The 24462-nt window shown below is 43.4% G+C and overlaps 1 long non-coding RNA gene across 1 annotated transcript in view; it reads right to left on the reverse strand.

The window, feature by feature from the left end:
- Positions 1-1192: 1192 nt before the first annotated feature.
- LOC307184095 overlaps positions 1193-24462 on the reverse strand; it is a 107993-nt gene continuing 84723 nt past the window's right edge. Inside the window, exons 3-4 of the long non-coding RNA XR_013827655.1 lie at positions 14870-14982; positions 1193-1452 (exon numbers count right to left, since the gene is read on the reverse strand). This is a non-coding gene — a long non-coding RNA (uncharacterized lncRNA). The remainder of the gene's footprint in view (positions 1453-14869; positions 14983-24462) is intronic.

Here is a 24462-nt window from a genome sequence, read left to right on the forward strand (position 1 = left end):
CAGCTTGGATCAAGTCAATCAGCTGGGTAAACCAACCATGGGACGAGGAGAGGCCCCAACAGTCATGCAGGGCACATGACACTGCAAGTCCACCTTTGTGTATCTAGAGGGAGGTCCTGGGGAAGGAGGAATCTGGATGAACCGTGCAGTGTCCTCTATATATAGAAAAGCCATAGTATATGGGGTCCATCACATAGAAGTCCTCATGAGGTATTAGCTATTTTTATTTCAATGATTATGATAGAGGTAGCATTTAGAAATTTAAATTTCTCTTCCCTGTAGATCTGTGGCACACCATTAGCTGTTACTGTTAATATCTATAATTTTAAAATTTTGGATGTATCCTATATCTCTTATTAGATTATAAATCCACGGAGAGAAGAGACCATTATATTTCCCACTTTCTCTCTATATCCTTATTATTTAATGCTTTAAAAACAGTAGATGCCCAAATAAATGTGACCTACTCCCTAAAGCTCACTAACCTATATTGATATTAGAACTACTGTAAGCAAAATATGCCCCCATTTGCCTTTCTTTAAAACCTAAGACATAAAAGCAATGTCCACTCAATGAACTGGAAGTTTAGAGTACAATACTTAAAGAAAACTCAAAGAAAAAATCAACTTATAATATTCAACTCTGCCCAACATTTTCAGTTATTGAAAGTGGCTTGCAATAAATATATGTCTGCTGCCAATTCTGATCCAGTGGCAGGAACTGCCTGGCATTGTGCTGAAAAGGTATATGAGAAAGAGCCTGAGACAGAGAAAATGCCATAATCAACTATTAATGTCTGGCATGGACGCAGGATTGTGCAGTGGTGGCATGTATGTTAAGTATTTGGCATTCCTGGACCATATTCAGAAATCGAAGTAAATATGAAAATTCAGAATTTACATAGAGAAAACTAAGACCAATTTGAAGCAGGAATGAGATACAGTACTGTAAGTTTGTCCTCAATTTTTAGATAACTTGAGGTTTAAGGTAGATTATGTCAAGGCAAGATTTATTTACATAAATATTATCTTACTATTAGACATTATCATCATCATTGTGATTATTTAAATGATCCTAGAACAAGAGATGATTATCAAGAGTACAGTTAAGTAATTTGTTACTTACCCTTTAAAGTCCTGACTTCCAAATCTAGCATGTAAGTGGTGATTGTGTATAGTTACATTGTATATAATTTAGGCTTGGGTTCAACTATACAAACAGAAAACTCAACTCAAGAAAATTTGAATGAGATAGAGACTTACTGAATTTTTCTCGCCCATAGACGTCCCAAGCCAGGCAATCCAAGGCTGATATGGAGCCTCCATAGTCATCAGTAACCTGGTTGTCTTCTATCTTTGTGTTCTACCTTCCTTAGCAAAAGCTCCCATTCTCAAAGCTGCCTCATTGGCCAAGATAGCTGCTGGATCTCCAACCATCATATCTGTGTTCTAACTGGGAAGAAAAAGGAAGAAGAAAATTGCAAATGGAAGTGTTTTCCAACAGAGCCAGCCCCGTTTTAAGCAGATTTCCCAGAAGCCTAACTCAATGACTTTCAATTACATTGCAGTGACCATCTCAAGCAGTAAGGGAATATGGGAACTTCCATCTTTTCAGCAGAACAAATTCCCATCTGGGAGATGGGGAGAATGGATATTTTGGTAGGCAACTAATGATCTCTGACACAATTTGCTTATTAGAAACACGCTGTCCTAAGTACCTAGTGATTCCACTAGACCATACACTCCATAGGAGCAGGGACTTGGTCTATTTAGTTCACTATAGACCCCCATCCCACTCTACCCCACCCCCCAGTGCCCAGAACATTGCATGAAATATCGAGTTATTAATTGGCCCACAGTTAATCAATGAATAAGAGGCCGAGTCAGAATTAGAACCCTTACCTGCCCCCAAAGCCCAAACTCCCCCCAAAACGTCCATGTTTTGAGGCCTGTACAAAGAGGTAAATGGTAGAGCTTTGAGAGAAGCTAGAGAGGTAGATTAAAGGCTAAGTAGTGACAGTCCTGAATGCCTTTTCACTAGAGCTTTTAAACACAGATCCCACAGGGGACCAGGGACCATGTAAAGAGAGCAAGAAATGTAAGAGACTCAGTAGAATAGTGCACAAATCCAGGTTAATGCTGCTTGGCCTGAACGAAGACTTTGTCGGTAGAAACAGAGGACTGGGATGTATTTGAGAGACAGCTTTCAGGAGCCACAGGACAATGGCTGTAGGGAAAGGAGGTAGAAGGGATCATAGGCTTCTAATTTATGAGGCAGTGTGGATTAAAATTACATCCAGAGTAACTGATAGGAGATGCTGTCGATTTCTAAATGCAGATGCTAAGAGTATTTTTGCACAGAAAAACCACGAAACGATAGCCAAGGAGCCCAGTAAAATAAGCTAATTCAGCCAACGGACTGGAGGAATGAGATTGTTTTTAACCTCTTGTAGTTACCATGTGCATAATCCTCAGTTGGTTTGGAAAGGTTTTCATTTTTTGTTTTCTGTTGTTGTTGTTTTCTAACAGGTGAGCTACTAGAAAAGAAGAATTCGTGTGAACAAACCACGGAGGACAAGCTCACTGTTCTCTGAATTCCCACTAAAGGGGGAGCCAGCCAGCATTAGCAGCAGCTCTGTAACTATTACAGGCTGAGGGATCGCCCTAGAACATGTCTTCTTTGAAAATGAAAGTCAATATAACACTTCTAAACGTGGCTTTTTAAAACCTGAGAGCTTAAAAGTTTCTACTTCTCCCTTCCGGTCATGATTATCAGGTTTTTTCCCTGGAGCGCAACAAAGCTGCAGAGAAGCACTGCACAGTCAGCCCTCTGCATCCATGGGCTCCACATCTGCGGATATGCAGGGCTGACCCTCCGACACCATTTTATATAAGGGACTTGAGCGTCGGCGAACGTTGTTATCCATGGGGGATCCTGGAACCAGTACCCCACAGACACCAAGAGACAACTGTACTTAGGATAGAACATGCTGGTTGTCTACTTAATCCAGAAGTCGTGCAAAGTTAAAGATGGGCAAAGCATTTGGAAATATTATAGGTCTGAATTGTTCCACTTAAATCTGATGTCCTTGTGGCCAAAGCACTGCCTCCCAGCTCTCTGGAATTATCTGATCAATTTGACATTCACTAGATTTCATTTTGCTAACAATGTTTTGGCCAGCATTTTCTTTCCAATTATTGCTTTATAGACGTTTTGCAAGGTTCTTGAAATAGGAACAAATTTGATTTATGTAGTGGAACGTAACATCAGCAGTTGATTTAATTATGGGGCAGAAATGCATATGGAAATGTTTAAAAGAAATTTCCATTGTCAATTAGCTTTTGAAAACAAAGAAAATTCAAATTTTTAAATATAAAAAGATTCACAGTAAACTATGAAAGGTATTTTAGGACCAACAATATGTAATTTATTTCTTTGTTTACTGGTACTCCCTCCCACACCCCCTAATAAAACATTGTTATTAAAATATGTCAAAAATATTTTATTGTCTATTTATTTCCCAAATTGAATTATAACCTGATGGATTAGTTTCATTAAAAAGTTACAAAGAATCGAGAAAAAATCCAATAATATTGGAAAAAAATATACAGACCCAAATAAAATAATAAAAAAGTGAAAAAGGAAGCAAAATACCCAGAATACCATAATTTACTTTCCTCTTAATGTCCCTAATTTGAGTGATTCATAACCAATTGCTAGAATAGTGTTTGTATCTTCAATTAACTCATTACAAACTAACTTTTGGTTTCTTTTAGTTTCCTTAGAATTGATGGGTCAAATGTTCAAACATAGCAATTCCTGGTTTCTGTCTTTGCAGTTTAAGATACCAATACTTAGCATTGTTTTCTCTAAAGAAGTCTTAAAGACTTGATAATATAATTGTCTGTACTTTAATTAATTTCCTAATGAGGAAAGTATTATTCTAAATATATTGAGGTTTCTAGGTACTTTTTTGTTTAAGCAGTTCCAATTATGCCCATTCCCAACCCAACCTCCAGGGCATGAGAATTCTGGCAGAAATGGTTTTAGATGCCATTATTAATATTTGTCAGGTCATGCAATCCATGCATTTTAGAGTTTGAAGGAAACTGATAGGTTTGAAGATCTATTTGGTATTCTGAGATCTCTAGTCTGATTCTCTTTGATGTTTCTCTGGGTGTCACGGAATACTTAATCCTATTCATTGCCTGGACCATATCATCTCATAAACTTTCCAAATGAATAATCTCTGATCTACCCAATGTGACATTTTACTTCACCTTTTGAAAGGTGGATTTATGAGAGAGAAATATACACTGTTTTAGAAAATTTGGTCCAAATTTCCCACCACACTTTTAAGCACTTCAAGGTTATGGTCCAAATATGACCAAACGCCTTTTTTTCCCCATGAAACCCTAGAAGCATCCAAAACTCCATTGCTACACTAACGAACTACCTTTAGCATTCACCCAGGAAACCAAATCTAGATCATCATAATTTCCTAGGCTGACAGAAAATGACATTTAAGTCAATATTACTCTAAAGAATTTCTGCTCTCTTACTGCTTATGAACATATTTTCGAAACATAGGAGTAAGTTATAACCTACTGTGAGCTCCCGCTGAAGGCATAGATATAATTTTCAGCAAACCTCTCACTTAGACTGAAAGCCAGATTTGTCACAATAGTGCTATTCTAATTCAAACCACAAATCCTTCTCTAAAATAAAATCTTATATCTTATATCTGCAGGAGAAGAAAGTGCATTCTGTACAGGTTTAAAACCCATTGATTTCTGAGCATCTGCCAGCTCTATTCGCTTTCAAACACCTACCAAAACCCCAGCCCCTCCACAAATGCTCCCATATCTTGGCAGCAGTGAGGTCCAAGTCCATGGCCACCAATCCAGAGAGGCCAACACCACACTGCACATAATAACCCACTGAAAGGAAAAACTATTGTTTTGCATGCTTAATTATTTATCTTATTTTTGTTCCGTGAGAACTTACCTTGACTCTGTAGCACACAGCATATAAAGATACTGTTTTTATTTTACTTTCTTTAGACTGGGTTCTGTGTTCCTCACTAATGACAGCAGTTCGAATTCTTAAAGGACCCAAAGCATTACTTTATGAGGTTTCTCACATAGAAGGGTATTTTAAAAGACTGAATTTTAATCTCCTCATTCTTTAACTTGGGAAAATCAAAGCAAATTGATAAATGTCCACAAATAAGCACCGCTGATTAGCTTACAACTCCTTGGCCCTCTACAATTCTCTAGATGAATCAAACATAACTGACAGGGAAGGATCAGGGCCCTTAATGAGAGTGGACTGTTGCTTATAGATTATTTCAATAATCTGTGATCAAGAAATAAAAGAATATGACATACATGCTCCACTGGAAGGATATATTTACTTATTTAATTTGGCAAGGAATCTTGATGACTGTGTCTCTAGTACCTGGCAAAGAGCTCAGGTTCTCGAGTCTAACTGTCTGAACTCAGATCTTAGCTCCACCCCTTCCATGAGGGATATTTATCTTCTCTGACCTGGGTTTTCTGATTGGTGAAATTGGTACCATCATAATAACATAACTTGTGGGGGCTATAGTTAGGATAAATGAGAGAAGATGACAGTTTGGGCAGGGGAGGTGGAAGAAGGGGGTGGGCAGAGACCTCTCTCCAGTTGCTTCCTTTGTTCACGCTCTGGCTCCTGAGTATCTCTCGTTCGTGTTGTTTTCCTGCTGCTCTCTTAATTCAGGGACTAACTGCAAACATCACGGAGCAGAGAATTGCTCGGTAGTATGAACATTGACTCCATGTACAGTCAGAGGGCCATGCGGTGAACTCATGTGATTTGGCAAGTCCCATTTATTTCATCCGAAGCTTGAAATTTTTTTGTAAAATATAGGGTTCCACATGGGCCTGGGCTCTCACTGGATGAGGCCTTCCAAGCCTCCATGTTTGAGTCTCACCTAGTTTTATATTTCTAGCTCAAGGTTGTTGACAATCATATTCACGCCCACAACTTTACAGAAAACTTAGAATTCTGGCTACCATTACTAGGGGCCTACTATGTGCCAGACACTCCATTTGTCACTTACCTTACATTATACGACAGTATGGGCATCTGTTTCACTTCTTTTTAACTTAGTGGGGAACTGAGACTTGGGAACTTAAGTAACTTGCCCAAGACAACACAGCTAGGAATGGGCCAAGCTGAGTCTGAGTACAAAGAGCCTACTATTCTCACGATGCCAGAGAAGGCGGGTAGATTCCAATTCACGTGCCCAGTGTGATGCACTGGTGGTGGGTGAGTGCTGTGTTAAGAAGCATTTTGGGGCTGGGCCTAGGCTCAGGGAAGAGAGTGCTGTTGACAACGGATAACTGAGCCAGCACCTCTGGTGGGGAAAAAGACAGAGGGTGGTAGGTGCCATGCTGCCTCCTGAATATCAGGCAACACAACTGCCTGGTTTCTACACACCAGAGGAAAGGCGTTAATTTGCCTCCTTGGAACACCTTCCAGTGCTTTTCTGTCCCTTTTCATCAAAGGAAAACATCTCCTTTTTGAAGCTTTTAAGCCCCACAAAATAGTCTTTCCAGCAACTCCCTTTGTTTAGTGCAGATTTTTCATCTCCTGGGCTGCAGGGAGACCAGGAGCAGCTTGATTTCACAATCTCTTCTCAACCACCGTACCTTCCCTCCCCCCTGAGCATTTTGCTGTCTAATTTCTGACGAGCCTACTTCTGATTGCTTAATCTCTCTGCAATGTAGTTTCCTTACGTATCTTTTTAAAAAGTGTGTGTGTGTGTGCATGTGTGTGGTGGTGCGGGGGGGGGGGGATGGGTACAGGACGTGCACAGTGATTCTCAGCCCTACTTGCACGTTAGAGTTACCTGAGCAGTTTTATAAACATGCCCATGCCTGGACCCCAGTCCAGATCGGTTGCGTCATCTCTGGAGCTGGGGCCCAGAGATCAGTTTATTAAAAGCTGCCAATTGATTCTAATATGCATCCATCCAGGGTAGAGAATCACTCAACTACTACTAAATACTAATATGCATGGTATCAAATAATATCATTTGTTAAATAAACTGGCTAGGTTTAGGTTCACTTTTATGCCTCTTGTAGAAGCTAACTAGCCCCTTTAAACACTTACCTGCAAATTTTTGAAAACACACATTTCAGACAACTTTTAAATATCTTGCCTTTCTTATGGAACTGTTATATAACTATATTGTTGGATTTATTAGTCTTCCTCCTTTGCAATGTGTAGTGCTCTAATTTGATTTATAACTTACTGTGTTTGCTAAATCAAGTGTTTCTCAAAGTGCAGTCTGTGGACCATCTATATCAGAACCACCTGATGTGATTCTTTAAGAAAAATGATGAGACCCAGAGCTACAGGCTCTGCTCTGGAGGTGATGCCTGGGAGTCAGTGTTTTTAAGAAGCACCTGCAGCAATTGGTTAGCATGCTAAAGTGTAAGAGAAGGACTCCCTTCACCTTAGACTGATGTGTATGACAGGTACCATAGCACCACAGTACTAGACACACATGGGAGTTTAATAAACACTGTCTGATAATTATTGTGAAGCATACAAAATACTGACTGTAGCATTTACACATAGGCCTTATGCTGCCATTTTTTTTTAAAAAAAGTGTACTCTTCCACTTATACTTAAGTCTCTGCTAAGCAAACTACTCTTTAGTTGAGGATAGCTGCTAGGTTTGTGTTTTTATTTGGTTTTGAATATTCCCCTCCTTTCTTTTTTTTAATTTTTATTTATTTGTTTATTTGGCTGCATTGGGTCCCAGATGCAGGTGCAGTCTTCCCTCTAGTTGCGGCATGCAGGTGTGTGGGGTCCAGAGCACGCGGGCTCAGCAGCTGTGGCACACAGGCTCACTAGTTGCGGCAGGTGGGCTTAGTTGCCCCAAGGCATGTGGGATCTTAGTTCCCTGACCAGAGATCGAACCTGTGTCCCCTGCATTGGAAGGTGGATTCTTAACCACTGGAGCACCAGGGAAGTCCCTCTTCTCCTCCTTTTTAATCATCTCTGCTGAATTCATATAGACCTTGAAATCAGGAACAACAGTTGTTCTTTGTTGAGCTTCTTTGTAAACAGGTTTAACCTCAAGGACTTCTTCCCTGCTGCAGAAACCAATTACCTAGGTATTGGGTGGGAAAATCATGAGGCCCCAGAAACCAGGTTTGAAAACAGAAGTCTCAATCTGATGCGCAACTCTCCACTGATGTACTCAGAGCCTAGCCCTGGTCCCTGGATTCCTTGGTGCTTATTTTTTCTTCGAAAAATCATCTAGTACCTGGTTCATAAAGCCCAGTCATCATTAATGAGTCAATGGATATAAAATCTTTTTAATATCTGATGTAAAAGCCCCATTTCATGTACAAAACAACCCTCTTATTGCATTAGTACTTGAGTGATTTGTTTTGGTAAATCTAGAATTCAATTATGATGTTTTCTAACAGATAGATTTCACTTTAGAGGCTTTTAAGAAATGGAAATGCATGTGTAGCTGAACTAAGTGGTGAGCAGACATAGTTTTCATAAAGCATGTTTCCTTCAAGGAGGAAAGTTTTCCTCCTTGAGTTTTATGGTCATTCTAAATTAGGTAGGGTTTGTAATGATGTCAAAGGCTGGCTTTCTCTAGAAGATGACTAGCCACCCCTAGCTGACTCCATAAAGTTGTATTTTTCTGTTCCTAGTGATTCCCGGGATGATTCTGAGTCACTTTTGTAGCCTTGAACAAAACATAATTTTCTGAATTACCATTTTTACTTTATATTATGTAAAGCAAAGAGACTATATCTTTAACATTATGGTCTACATGTACATCCAAACACACTACCATTAGACGCCAGATTCACCTACTCAGAGCCCCCTTGGTTTCAGTTCATGTGCACTTGAGACAAATAGAATCTGGTTTAGGACAAAATGAGCTCATTCCCCTGGACAGAGGAAAAACTCAGCATGCCAGTTTTGACTCTAATTTCACTCGTGTACTGTTATGATTCTTCAGCACAACCATGAAATCTTGATTGATCTACTTTAGAATTCAAATGTAACTCTGGAATGCTAATTTCATAGTCATCCTTCCTAGAAAAAGCTGGTGAGACCATCCGTCATCTGTAATGCAAACAATAGCAAACATTTTGTGGCACTCTGTACCAGGCATTTTGTAAGTGCTTCATGTGCATTATTTCATTCCAGTCCCTACAGCAAGTCCTAGAGTCAGTACTCTTTGTGATCCCATTTTATAGAAGAAACTGAAGCACACAGGTGTGCCACACGTAGCCACAGTCAGAGGTGCAGTTTAAAAAGGTCTGTCTGATGCCACAGCCTGTGCTCTTACTACAAGATGGGTTACCATTGTTTCTGTGGTAAAATAATAGCACTGTAACAACTAATATTAATTGATTGCTAGCTATGTGCCAGATGAGTTAGATGCACTTTACATGTAATTGTTCATTTTTTCAGGTAACTATTATTATCACCAGGGCTTCCCTGGTGGTGCAGTGGTTGAGAGTCCGCTTGCCGATACAGGGGACACGGACGGGTTCGTGCCCCGGTCCGGGAAGATCCCACATGCCGCGGAGCGGCTGGGCCCGTGAGCCATGGCCACTGAGCCTGCGCGTCCGGAGCCTGTGCTCCGCCGCAGGAGAGGCCACAACAGTGAGAGGCCCGTGTATCACAAACAAAAAAAAAACCAAAAAAACCAAAAAAACTATTATTATCACAATTTTGCAGATGAGGAAACTGAAGCTGAGAGAGGTTAAGTAAATTGACCAAAGTCTCAAAATCAGGAGGTGGCAGAACTAGGTTCATAGGGTGGGCCTGCGTTGACCGGTCAGTGTCCATTTGCACCAAAGCTGCAGTGCAGGGACCTGAGGAATGGGCAAAGGGTCAAATGTAAGGGTGGATGCAACAAAGAATTGTGGGAACAATGGACAGACTCAAAGTGGTTGGGCAGAGAGGAACCACGGGATCCAAGGCAAAAGAACTTCAACTGAGCAGCATTAACAGAAGAGGCAGTTTGGGAAGACAGCCATAGGTGCGACCCTGAGGCCTGGGAGAGTGGCAGCAGAATCCACACATGATTTGGAGGAAGGTGGTCAGAAAGCCAGTGGAATGAGGGGGAGGGATGAAATCCTGCCAGTGACCTCAGCAGAGTCCTGATAAACTGAGTTAACTCATCCTTAACTAAATAAAAATCACGATGACCATGGACTTTATTTGTAATGTCTTCCCTATAGAGATCAACAAAGAAGTCTCTCGTCCTCCCTCACAGAGCTTGCTAACATTCCCCTTTCCCATTTACCCAATTTACTTTGACTAGAACAGCCATCCACTGAATTCATTAAACGTTTTTGTTGTGAAAGTGTCTTGACTCTGGATAGTGTCTTCAATAAAACATGTCTCACTTTGTTCTCTCTCAGTCAGTCTCCCTGGACACCCCACATAATCATCCTTTTGTAAACAATGCAGGCTTTGAAGCCACTAGGAGCTCTGCAAGGCTGAGAGAGATGAGAATGAGCTACAGGCTCCCTGGTGGAAACCAGAGACTGGAAATCTTTCGTAACCTTCACTGTTTTTCCTGATTATGAAAGTGGTGAGTGTTCATTATAGAAAATACATGAAAGCACCAAGAAAAAACTATTATCCAATGGAGATAAGCAAACATAACATCTGGTTTAGAGTATTTTGGTTTTAGAGATTATATATATATGTAAAATGTTTTTAGTTTTTAAGCATTAAATTATGTGGAAATTTTATTTCCTTTTTTTTCTTTCACTTGATGCAGATCAAAAGTATCTCCCCATGTCAAATCAATATTCAGCGTACGGATTTTTAGTGACAACATATTAGCCCATCCTATTGAATTTCTGGTACTTTATAGTTCAGGATTCCTTTTTTGCCTTTTCATATTAGGCTGTTATGTTTGCTCTGTGGTTATATATTCAAATCCTGCCTTATTTGTTTCCTCTTCATGCTTTCTGAAATTTAAGACACTGGTTCTGAAACCCAGAAAACCCTGCTAAATAAGCATTGGAAAATAGAAATTCTGTTCTGTCTTGAGTTCTGCCATCAATTCCCTAAACAGCTGTGGCCAAATCCCTCTTCTCTGTGTGTCATATTCCACATCTGTCATGTTGCACTGTCTAATTTAAACATACTGTACTTTGGTAAATGAGAGGATTCCACCTGGCCAGCCATGGCACTGAGCTACAGAAGAGTTGGCGTTTCCTACAGAGAAACGATCATAATGGCGTGGGCCAGACATTGTGCTAAGCACAGCACACACCTTATTCATTTGATTCTCCCAACATCCCAGTGAGGTAAGAACTATTATTCACATGCGGTAGAAGAAGAAAATGAGGCTCAAGGAGGTTAGGTAACTTGGCAGACACCTAGCAAGTAACAAGTTGGGGTTCAAGCCCAGCTTTCACTCGTAGCCCCTGGCAATGGCTATTGCTTTTAATGGAGTAAAGCACTCCTCTGGAAAGATTCCAAACTCTGTAACCACGTCCTGTGAGGGAGCATAATGACCAATTGCTTTTCAAACACGTCTGCATCTTTTAGAAGCCAGTGGGCGACTGTACATGAGACAGATTTTCTTAAATGTTCAAATGAAGTAGGAAGTACTGAAAACAGATGTGTGATACAGGAAAGAAAAATGGCTCTTCAGACACAACTCTGGAAAATTGAGACAACTCTAGGATCCAATTTAAAAGAGAGTCCCAGATCCTGACATTTCCGAGGGCCCTGGTCTTCATTATCCTTCCTGAGTATTTTAATCACAGAAGTATGTAGCTCTTTAATATCTCCTTCGTCCTGCTCCTCCCTTGCACAAGGAAATGGTATTTTGAGTTTTTGAAACCAGCCCACAGATACAGGTCTATTTTTGTGAATCCAGACACATCCCTCCATATTCCCTCACCATCCCATCCTCCACTGTGTCTGTCCCTCCCTCCCTCCCACCCTCACACGCACAAAGGCCCTCAAGGAGACCTCAGAATAGAGAGGACCTCGCCCACCATGCCTGCCAGCCTCCCTGCCCCATGATGACTCACACATTTCACAGAGCCACCAAGACAGAAGAGAACTGATCACAGAACAAGCCATTGCCACCCTTCAGTCTGAGCTTTCTGCAGCTAAGCCTCCGCCTGCCGGCTCTGGTACTATCTCAGTGCAGCATCCAAGTGACACCCACATTTTTCTGGAAGAGGAAGAAAATGGGGAAGAGACGGAGGACAGCTTTGGCCTGCTAGGACTAAAGCTATGCTGTCCAGTTCAGCAGCCGCTAGTCTCATGTGGCTAGTGAGTACTTGAAATGTGGCTAGTCCAAAGTGAGACGTGCTGCAACTGTAAAATACACACCAGATTTCAAAGATAATATACGAAGAAAAGAACGTAGACTATCTCAGTAATGACTTTTTAATTGACTATGTGTTGAAATGATACGTTGGGTAGATTGGAGTAAATAAAATATATTATTAAAATCAACTTCAGGGAATTCCCTGGCAGTCCAGTGGTTAAGACTTCACCTTTCAATGCAGGGGGTGCAGGTTGGATCCCTGGTGGGGGAGCTAAGATCCCACATGCCTCGCAGCCAAAAAACCAAAACATAAAACAGAAGTAACATCGTAACAGATTCAATAAAGACTTTAAAAACCACATCAAAAACATCTTTAAAAAAAAAATCAAAAAAAATCAAGTTCACCTCTTTTCTTTTTACTTTTGTAATCTGGCTACTAGAAAAATTTTAAATTGCATATATGACTCATATTCCATCTCCACTGTATTTCTATCGGGCTGCACTGGAGTTGTAGCATTTCTGCTGGCTCAGGTAGGTAAGACAGGACTTGAGTTTGCTGCCTCTGCCTTGGCAGCCATGGAACTGATCAGATCTCACCTCAACTCAGCTCCTGTCACAGTGGGTCTGTTCTTAGGTTCATCTGGATGTGTTTGAAAGGAGCCTACCCCAGCATGTGGCAAATCCAGGGCATGGGTCTTTTTCAAATGTCTTAGAAATCCAAACCCTCTCTGCCCTCCGCTGAAGGTGAGCGGTTAGAAGACGAAGGTCACTAGCTCCCCTTTCAGAAACTTCCTTCTTCAGGAAGGACAAATCACTCCCATATGGCCCAACCTATCCCTGGCTCCTTCCGCTGCACTCCCTTTCTCTCTTTTCCTCCCAAGATAGAAGGCCACCTCCCAGGGAAGGATCTGTAGCAGAAAGAGGCCTGCCCTGAAGAGACCTGGAGGAAAAGCCTTTATGTGACAGCTTTGGGTACCCTACACAGGCATCCTTCAGCCAAGTCTCATCATCTTCTGGTCTTCAGGAAGAGCCGAGAGGATGGTAATACCCGGGAAATTATTGCAGAGCAAACTTCCCTCTGGCCATATTCTGCAAACTCCTCAAAGAAGCCTATCTCCAGAGGCATACTGCTTCAGGAGCTTCAGCAGTGGCTTGAGAAATTTAATGGTCATCGAGTACACAGTGCAATAGCCAACATCAGCTTTCTTAGAAATGCAGGTACACGGGCTCTGCTGCAAATTTTCTGAGCTAGTATCTTCAAATGCGTGCCCCAGGAATCGATGTCTAAGAAGATTCCCAGGTGACTTGTATGCACGGTAGAATCTGAGTGATACTGCTAGAATTCACAACTGCTGTTTTTGCCTGATCAGCACCCACTTACTCTTCTTTCAATTACACCCCCTGATGTGCCTTAAGAAACCCCTTCTCCCGGTCTCAGGATGTACAGCAGGGACTAGACTGTTCCTTTAATTCCAAAAAGTACATGAGAATTAGGCCTGGCCAGTTAGAGCCTTGGGAGCACCTGGAATCTGCTGCAGGTCACCCCTGGGGTGGACTGAGGGGATATATTCAGGTAGCCCACTAGCACCTGCTACAGCCTCCCTGTAAGACTCTGGATAGTTCCTTCTGCTAAAGACACATTTGAAAATCACAGGTCTCAGTGATCTCCAAGGTCTCTTCCAGCCCTGCGGCTCCATGGTCCAGTGCCTCACAAGCTTCCTCATGGACACACCTCTGAGGGAGCAGGCATAGGAGGTGCTGCTGTGTCCTTGGAAAGGCAGAGAGGGCATCACTCTCTGAGAGAATGCGGTGTTCTCTTCAAACTACTCTCTGTCTAGTGGGGGAAGATTTCTGATGTGGGTAGATTTACCTCAGCTCTAATCCCTTTAGATGTGACATGGTGAACAGGCAGCTGAGATAACCCCTTCCATGATTGTTCCTCCTGAAGTCCAGTACTCAAAATACAGCTTCAAATAATACCAAAGGGCTAACTGATGCCCAGTTTCTGGGGCTCCCTTTATAAACAATGTGAATCCTGGGGTCTTGCGTGTTATGGCTGACCACCCCCCCAAGCATCTCACCAGTGCTGGGGCATGGCGGGGTTGACGGTGGGTAGGGGGAAGACACTTCACAAAAGACCCGCAGGGACTGGCGATAGGTGAGCAATCCGGAGGGTCTGGGCTGCTTGTGGGAGGTTTTACGTTTCCTGACCTGGCTTCTCTCAGGACAGGTCAGACATGTCCAGGTCCAGAAAAGCCAATCAAGGAGAAAATGGAAGACATATCCACAAAGAGAAAAGATCATTTAGGTTTACAGATTTGAGGTCTCAGAAGAGAACTATTACCTGGGGGACCAGCAGAGAGGATGTTTGCTCAGCTCAAGAGACTAGCTAAATGGAACCTAATAATATGAATTTTCTCTGTGAAGGGGGAATCTTTTAAGAACTTAATTAACTGCAGAGATTTTAAGAAGAGTCATCTCTTAAACTGACCAAAGCCTCATTTTCCATTTCCTGCATGCACCTGTTATTACCTGCTTGCATGGTGTAGGTCCTTACGATGGCCTCATTCAGACTGAAGCTTGTGTTTATCATGCTGGAGACAACTCGCCTGAGACTGTCTGTATTCCTAACTTCAGAGGAGGCTCTGTAGGACAGAGGAAAGAAACTTTGAGGTTACACTGCTGGATCTGCTCTTTCTTAATGCTGTGGCCTAGGGCAAGTCATTCACATGTCTAGCTTGATTAAAACTTCAATACAATGGCTTGAACCAGATGATCTCTAGGGCCCCTTCCAGCTCTAACAGGATTCTAAATATAAACCCTGAGGAGGGGCTAGTCTGTGCAGCCATAGGGAGTCCTCGCCATCCCAACCCAAAGAACACAGCCTCCGGGATGCACACCTCTGGGACCAGGCCTGTTTCACTTAGCCCATAGGGGAGTGACAGCTAGAAACTCCCTGACTGCAGAGTGGAGACAAAAAGCACCAGGGCTTCCCTTGTGGGCTCTCTGCACAAAAATATTGGACCCTGAGCTGGCTTCCACTGCCTTCTGCTGCACCCTCATCTCCCTGGAGCCAGTCGCAGCCTGGCACTTGCAGCTCAGAGCCTTAGAGGGGACAGCCCCTGCCAGAGAGATGAGGCATCATCACCTTGTGCTGAGAGCTACCTTTCTGCCCCCAGGACTAGGCCCCTTTAAGGGACATGGAAACATCCTACAGCCCTCCACCCTCTCCCAGAAGAGGGAGGGGAACATATGGTCTCTGTAAAGGACATCTGCCATGCATCTAGCCCTAAACAGCACGGCTGGAGCAAGTCACACTTCTATCCAGCTTGCCCTGAGAGCTCAGATGGTGTGCATTTGGGCTGTGGTGACAGGCTGAGCCTTTCTTTCCACAGCTAAGGAGACAGGAAAATCTCTTTCAAGACTCTTGATTCCTGTCTGGGGTCTTTGGAGCAGAGCTGGAAGTAGTTGGCTGTTATGGCTTGGATCTAGAACTTCCCATCCAGACTCATGTCTTTATGAGAGCAAATTCCAAATACTGTCCAGCTGAACGCAAGACCTAAGACAAGGACCCAACAGTGGTGCCACTGAAGAGTTCATGAGGGATTTAGACATGGCAGCTCCAGATTCTTTTCTAGCCCCACAAGGATTGCCTGCTGCCCCACATTTGGGGCTTAGAAATTGCTTTGGGAACTGCTTAGTATGGATGCAGATTCCTTTCCTCCCTCGGCTCGGCTGTTACACTGCCTTTACGGCTTTTTTAAGAGGTCATCTGTGAAGTTTTACTTTTGTGTGTGTGTGTGTAGTTTTTTCCTTCTTTTCCCTCTACTGTGGTCACTGGACATAAGAAACAATGGCCTATACACCCAAAAGAATTGAAAGCAGGATCTCAAAGAGATATTTACACACCTATGTTCATAACCACATTTTTCACAGTAGCCAAGAGTTAGAAGGAACCCGAGTGTTCATGTACAGATGAATGGATAAACAAAATGTGGTGTGTGCATACAATGGAATACTATTCACCCTTAAAAAGAAAGGAAATTCTGACAAATGCTACCACATGGATGAACCTTGAGGACATTATGCTAAGTGAAGTAAGCCCATCAGGAGAAGATAAATATTGTATGATTCCATTTATCTGAGGTTTCTAAAGCAGTCAAAGTCATAGAGACAGAAAATAGAATGGTGGTTGCCAGGGGCTGGGGGAATCAAGAATAAGGAATAGTGTAATGGGTATAGAGTTTCAGTTTTGCAAAATGAAGCGGGTTCTGGAGATTGGTTACACAACAATATGAATGTACTTAACACTGCTAAACTCTAGACTTAAAATGGCTAAGGTGGTCAATTTTATTTTATACGTATTTTACAACAATTAAAAATTTTTAAAAGAAAGAAACAACAAGTGGCAGTAGATGAGGCACATGGGAAAGCAAGGCCCGTGTGGATTCCATATTCTTGTGTCCCAACTACTCTGGTGGCAAGGCCACGGTACAACAAGAGTACTTGACACTCAGTGTGTCTCAAGCTGAGCCCTTATAAAGACAGGGCCCAGTTCTGCTCTACAGCCCAGTGCTGCACTCAGTGTTGGTCAGAAAAATTTAGCCTACCTCCCTCTTAGAATTCACCTGGGTCACTGAAGCCTTCTCTGCACAAGAAACCTGAGCACACACCTGAAGGACCCATTGCCACACAAGATGTGAATGCCTAGTGGTGTGTTACACACTGAATTGACAGAAAAGAGATAGCTCCTGCTTCCACTCTGACTGTTTCAGACCTATAGTCTGAAACACACTACCAAGGAAGCAGCGGATGGACTCTCAAAGCCATGATCGTTGCAGAAAACTTTTTTTTCTAACTACCCTCCATACTGGCCCCCAAGAAATAGCATAGCTGTAGAGCAGTTCAAAATGTCTGCTAAAGGGATAGCAGTTTGCCTGAATCTGACCTTGGCTCTGCCTTTTTCTCATTGTTTTGATATGAGCATATTATTTAACTTTTCTAACTTTCATCTTTAAAATAAGGATAATGATATAGGTGCTTGTTTGGGTTTGGGAGGGTTAAATGAATGCTGCTTGGGGAGCCCTTACCCCAGAGCCTGCACACAGTAAGTACTTGATAAGTGAGGACTTGTTACTATTTTCTCCATCCAGCCAAATCCTACCCATGTTCCAAGAACCAGCTCAAGCCCCTTTTCTTCCAGAAAGTACTCCAAGAGCCCACCATGAACCAAAAGCCCACTCTGAACTCTCCCATAACACATTATTTGAACGCTTCATCTTTGTGGCAACTCTGAAGGGATCAGGGCTCATCAGGTCTCTCCACAAGGCAGGGTGGAGAGGGTTAAGAGGTGTCATTCTTAGAACTCCCAAATGTATAGGAATTGTAAGCGATACCCCATGGATTGCACATAATAACTGATAAAACAAGAATTCAAAACGTGGCCCTGTTCATTCTTGCAGCTGGGACTAACCTTATTTGTATTCTATGATTTGAGACGTACCAGAAAAGACTGTCACCCTCAAATCTCTCCACACCAGTGCAGAGGGCCTTTTTTGGGTTCAATTGTCTCCCTACCCCTCTTCTTTCAAGTGTAAAATATTTGTTAAGAGGGATTTTACACCCATCTTACCTGTGTGAGTTCCTTGATTTTTCTGATACTGTATTTTTAGTTATAAATTTACAATGTTTGGGGGCAAGGATTCAGAAACAAGAGAGATGGATCCTAGAGAAAACCTGATCTACTTTATAATTAAGCCACCTGTTCATTCTGCCCATTTCCACACTCATTCAGTAAATATTTCCTGAACAGCCACCATATGGCAGGCACTGTTTGCCCCTGCAAGGGTGACTCTGCTGGGAAAGCCCTCTTCAAGACTCTGAGAAGGGAATTCTCCAGTCTTTCCAATGCTGTTTTCACAGTCAGTGTATTCAATATCTCCGCTTGGTGATATGGGAAACATAAAGCCATTCAATGGAACAACTTTAGTTCTAGCGCAGTGACTTAATTATCTCTTATCCTGAGTACCTCATATGTTTCCAGGCATATAGGTTAGTAAGGTTGGATGGATGAATGGATGAATGGATGGATGGATGGACAGATGGATGGATGACAGATGTTGTAGATAACATGAGACTCAGTCTGAGTTCCCTAGCAGATACCAACACAAAGATTTGAATGCAAGTCATTTACTTGGGAGATAATCCCAGGGAGCTGATAAGGAAGAAGGGAAGTGAGACAAGTAAGAGAAGGAAGCCAATAAATGGTGTGTTATAAAGCAGGTTACCGCTCTGACAAGCATCTGGTTACTTACCAGGCATTGAATACTGAATGTCTCCCCTGCCTTCCCACCCTACCTAACTGAATGGTTATGGAATGCAGATGTTCTAAATGAGAATGTGAATGCACAAATATTTTATGTGATGTTACTTGCCTTCAAGTAACATCAAGTTACTTCAAGTTCTTTTTACCATCCCTTAAGACCAGGGGCTTCCTAGAGATTGCCCAAGATCTTGGGTGAATTCAGTATGTCCTTGGGCAAACTTAAGTAAAGTTTCTAGAAAATATACTTCCTTTTTGATATGTAAGGAAATAGCTTTGTTTAAAGTCACTCATCTATCTCAGGACACGATAGTTTACTTTTAAGACTAGCTGAGTTTATATCCCCTCATCACTTCTTAGCTATGTGACCTTGGGCAGGCTACTTAAACTCCCTTTCCCCATCTGCAAAATGGCGATAATAATAGCATCTATCTTGTAGGAATGCTGAGGTTATTAAATGAGACTGTTGGTTAAGCGTTTATCAGTGACTGACAAAGAGTAAGTACTCAATAAATACAAGGTATTCTTATTATTGCCTGGAATGAGTAAAAATGTGTGCTAGATGAATTTAAAAATTCTAGTTCCACTAACGTTATTAAAAGTACAACCATAATTGTGGTATGCAGATAGATAAAACAATCTGGACTTCTCATAAAAGTTTGGAGCTTTTGTGAATACTCTACTAAGAAAAAAAGATGAATTGGGCTTACCATCTAATACCAACAAAGATGAAATAAAACGCTTAGGGGACTTCCCTGGTGGTCCAGTGGTTCAGACTTTGCACTCCCAATGCAGGGGGCCCAGGTTCGATCCTAGTCAGGGAACTAGATCCCACATGCCGCAACTAAGAGTTTGCATGCCGTAACTAAAGGTCCAACATGCCACAACTAAAGGTCCCGCATGCCACAACTAAAGTTCCCACATGCTGCAACTAAAAGATCCTGCATGCGGCAACAAAGGTCCCATGTACCGCAACTAAGACCTAGTGCAGCCAAATAGATAAATTAATTAATTAAAAAAAAATCCTTAGTTCTGTGAATTTAATTCTCTGATGTCAAATCTTAGAGGGACCAGGATTTAAGGGTACAGGTAACCTCCACTTTTCCAAAGTTCACTTTATGCTAATTCGCTTTCACAAAAGAACTATATTAGTACCTGTTTTCACTAACTGAAAGAAATCCGAAGAGGATTTTAGCTTTTACAAAGAAAGGCTGAAAATGAAAATAGTTTTCAACATTTGTTTTGCAGGAGTCATGGAGACAGTGCACACCCCAAGCAGAGAAGTGACAGTGGCACCACCAAGCTCGTTCCCCAGGATCTACACTTAGCATCTCAGCATCAAGCCGCCATAGCTCTGAAAAACATCTGCGAGCATATGTGCTTTATCTCGATTTATTTTGTGCATCCGTTAGCAACATATGTCCTAACTGCTTCTTCGATTGATGCCATTTCAGCTTAGGAAACGTTTCTCTACTTTCAGATTGCGGGGGAAACCTGTATATCGAGCATCATTCTTATGGAGGACATAGGAGGAGAAGGCAGGCCTAGTCAGCTTCTCTTGTTATATACGGGGAAAGACTGACTGTCTTGTGTTTAAATATTAAGCTCTTATTTGTTAGATTTCTATGACCTTCACTCTTGACGTTTAGGGGAAAACATTAGATCTGTTTCTGCACTGTGCTCCACATCTGTTAGATAGATCAACCAGAAATTGTATTTGGCGGCTAGTAACTGAGACTTAAAATATTGACTTAAATCCGGCAGAGATTTCTTTTTCCCTTATGAAATAAGAATTCTAGAGTCTGGTGACTCCAAAATGTCATGAGGGACCTAGGCTCCTTCCAGCTCTAGGTTTCACCATCCCTAGGCTATAGCCCTTGTCCTCATGCTGTCAGGGGACAGCCTCATGTAACAGCAGGTGAAGGCACTGAGCCCACTGAGGGCCTCCATCAAAGGGAAATGACCCAGTCTTCACCAGGAAGGAGCAGAGCAGCCACAGCACAAGCAGGTCAGCCGGGCAGCATCCTGCCCTCCTCACCTCTCAGCCAGCACCACCTGCCCCAGACTGCAGGCCCCAGCCAGCAAAGCCAGTGCCACTGCCCTGCTGGGCACAAGGGAATGATCTAGATGGATTATCTAATTCCTTCCTATTTTACAGGTAAAGACAATGTGTTCCCACAGAAGTTTAATGTCTTGCCCAAGGTCACATAGCTCAAAGAAAGGAAAGTGGAGATAAGAATCAGATGTATCAACTTCAAATCTGGTGTTAAATAGGACCCCAAGTTCCCACCAGCACCAACCTTTCAAGAAATCAGCCCAGAAGCATGATTAAGACAAACTGTGAGCTGCTCAAGATACTCTTCCACCAACCGGGCCAACATGTTCCACGTCCTTGGCGCTCAGGCTAGCATTTCTGGTTGGGGGTGCACAGTCGGGTTGCAAGCAGATTCCGTAGCACTGAGGGGAGGGGAGGCATTCATAACAAGCGTGGGAGCAGGGGAAAGGCATCCCCTAAACTGCAGCCCCTCCATGCAGTAGCTCTAGGAGCAAACAGCTTAGCTCCAGCCCCACGAATGGCAGATGCGAGCAGTAGTAGGTGAGCAACCATCCTGGTTTACCCAGGACTTTCCTGCTTTAGCAAGGAAAGTCCTGCAACCTGAGAAATCGCTCAAACTCTGGCAAAGAAGGGCAGTTGGCCACCATGGCATAGTTCTGTTGTCTCTTGTGGGCCATATGTATAAAGACTTTCAGTGGAAACTGGGAGAAGTGGGGAAGAGGACAGAATGAAAGGTGGCTGGTCCACCACTTTGGACCCAACCCAGCAGAGTCATTTGTTGAGTGCCAAACTGATGAGCGGCACGGTGCCAGGTCATGCCTGGACATGCACAATCATGGTTAATGTTTCCTGGGCACTCATCAGTGCCAGGCAGCAGGGCTTCTTGTAGATGAATGCAGTAGTCCTCACAACACCCCTAGAAGGCAGATCCTATCGCTCTGCCACTCACAGAGAGGAATATGAGGCACAGGATGGTTAAGGAATGTGCCCGAAGTTAAACAGCAGGATGGCGGGAGAGGCAGGGTTGGACCAGGCAGAGGGACTCCAGAGCCCATGTGCTCCCTTCTTCACCGCACTGCCTCGCAGAGGAGAGATGGAGGCTGCTCCTCACTCAGGAAGCTGATAGGCTGACATGCAGGACAAGGTGAAGGCTCAAATCTCTGAGGAGTAACAACAGGGACACCTTGGCTCGCCATGGGCCCAGCCTCTGCTCAGCCTCTAGGTAAAATGTCTAATTTAAATCCTCATCACCATGAGTGTGGTACTACTATCTCCATTTTACAGAGGATCAGAGCGTGGCTGAGAGAAGTCAAGAATCTTAACCAAAGTCACCCTGGGGGGTGGGGCTGGGATGCAGATGCAGGAATCTCATTCCGAGACAGGGCAGAACTGTGCAGTGGTCAGGAGCTGGGGCTGTTACCCAGGGGCAGGCTAGGTAAGGGCCGGACAATACTATGGGGTTGGCCAAAGAGGTCGTTTGCGCTTTGCCGTAACATCCTACGGAATGGAAAACCCGAACGGACTTTTTGGCCGAGCCCATACAAACCGGGCGCCCTGGGCACTTCGCCATCCCTGCGTGTTTGTTTCCTCGTGCTGAGTACAGGACTCCAGTCCTGAGCCCTGGGCTGTGTGCAGCCAGCAGCGCCGGAGCTGGTGGTGGCTGCCGCTGTCCTGCAAGAGCCACCCTGGGAGCGTCGCAGAGCAGCACGAAACCTTCAATCCTGCCACCCCGGCCTTTTCGTTAAGGATAAGCGCCACAGCATGGCGCTATTCTGGGAAGCGGCTTTCCACACGCACCCCCATGCTGCCCCTCAGTTGTAGCCGTTTGCTTCCTGCTCCAGAGAAGGGCCGAAGACACCTTATCTCCCTACACACAACTGCGGCAGGGAGGAGGCCCCGTCAGGCCCCGTCCTGTCGCGGAGCTGCAGGCTCGGGGTATAATCACCGCATAACCAAAAGGCATTATTAGTATAGACGTGTTCCAGAAGAGACTTGTTTAACCATCATTCAAGGGGGCAAATGTTTGAAAGACGTGCTGCCGTTAGGCTCACAGAGCCCTCTTTGGCAGCAGCAAGTCCTGGGCGCTCTGACCTCCCATTGGAGAAACGCACGCGGGCCTGCAGGGCACAGGAAAGCTTTCTGAGAGAATCCCTACTACTTTAACATCTGTACTGAGTGAGAGCATAGTGGAGGCTCCTAGACAGTGGAGTTACCTGTAAGAGGGGCCACACCATCCGGCTGACAAGATGGGACAAGACTGGGGGTGATGAGTGGGCTCTTTAGAAAATACAACAAACCCTACTGCTTCTCCCACAATCGAAAGGGAAAGTGAGCCCCAGAACAGAGAGGGAGAGTCACCTCTCCACAAAGAAATAAAGCCACCTTCCTAGGTGCTAAGGCCAGGAAGGACCCTAAACTAGTGTGTATTGGAGCTAGACAATCTGGTGGAAAATCAGCGATAACGGCCCTAATCAAGCCACAGACCCTGGGGCTCATGTGTAATGATGATAATGATTAAAAACAATAATCATCATTATTTACCATATGCCAGCACTGATCTAATCACTTCATACACGGGCTCAACATCTGTGACAACTCTATGGGGTAAGGAGTATTATCATCTCTGTTTTACAGATATGGAAAGCAAGGCGTAGAGAGGTTAAGTTGCTTACCCTGGATCGCAAAGTTGGAAAACGGCAGAGCTAGGATTTCAGTGCAGGACGTCCAGGGAAGACCATGGGGAGCGTGTGTATGGGATGGCATTAGGGGTGACTACTCTGAAGCTATGAAGTGCTGTGCGGTTCTGGGTGCTTACTTGCCTATTGCAGAATATGAACGTTGATTTTCCTTTCTTGTAACAAAGCTGTCTTCTGGGTCCTGTATGCAGGTGCCCGCAGGCCCAAAGGACAGCTCAGTGGAGAGAATTCCGCAGGTTTCTAGCTAGGAACTGGAACAACAAAAGTGTGTCGTCTCTAACGTAAAAACGTCTGACACCAGCTCACCTGTAAACGCACTATGTCACCCCGCTTCGTGAGCTGGATCAAACAACTCTCTTTTATGTCCCCAAACCAAAGGGTTTCTTCAGCTGTGAGAAGGAGGTGAAAGAGCATGAGTCACCTGACGAGGCTGAATTTGAAGAGTCCTAACTGCAGCCCTCAAAAGGATCCGTTTTTTTCTGTTTGTTTCTCCTATGACCCTGTACCTTCTCCTCACCGGCCACTGCCCAAATCAGGTCCAGATTTGCCTGGGCACTTCTTCAGAGACTGGCTAGTTATTTCCTGGATGGTCAACCTGAATTACATCCCCTGCCTAGTAAGAGGTCCATTTGCCTGAAGAAAAAACCCCCAAATCAGAAGCAATGTTCATGATATATCGCTAAATTTAAAAACCAGGTTACAAAATAATATGGAAGTTATGATAGTATTTTGGGGAGAAAAGAATAGCGATAATAATAATAATAGCTAATGTTTGTTGAGTGCCCACTGTGTGCCAGGCACTGTGCTATCTCTTTCATTAATCCTCAGAGCGATAGAATGGGGTAGGTATGAGCACCCCGAGACTGAAAAGATTAAAGAAATCACCCAAGGTATAAGTGGTGGAGTCAGGAATTAAACCCAGGCTGACTGATCACATACCCTGTTCACATCACCACCCACCTTCCGGCCTCTATATACACCAAGATGTTAGCTGTGGGAACCTCTGGGGTCAGATTCTTCTTTTTACTTGTCTGTATTTCCCAAATTTTAC

The sequence above is a fragment of the Stenella coeruleoalba genome (genome assembly GCF_951394435.1).
Source record: "Stenella coeruleoalba genome assembly, chromosome: 3".
Taxonomy (NCBI): domain Eukaryota; kingdom Metazoa; phylum Chordata; class Mammalia; order Artiodactyla; family Delphinidae; genus Stenella; species Stenella coeruleoalba.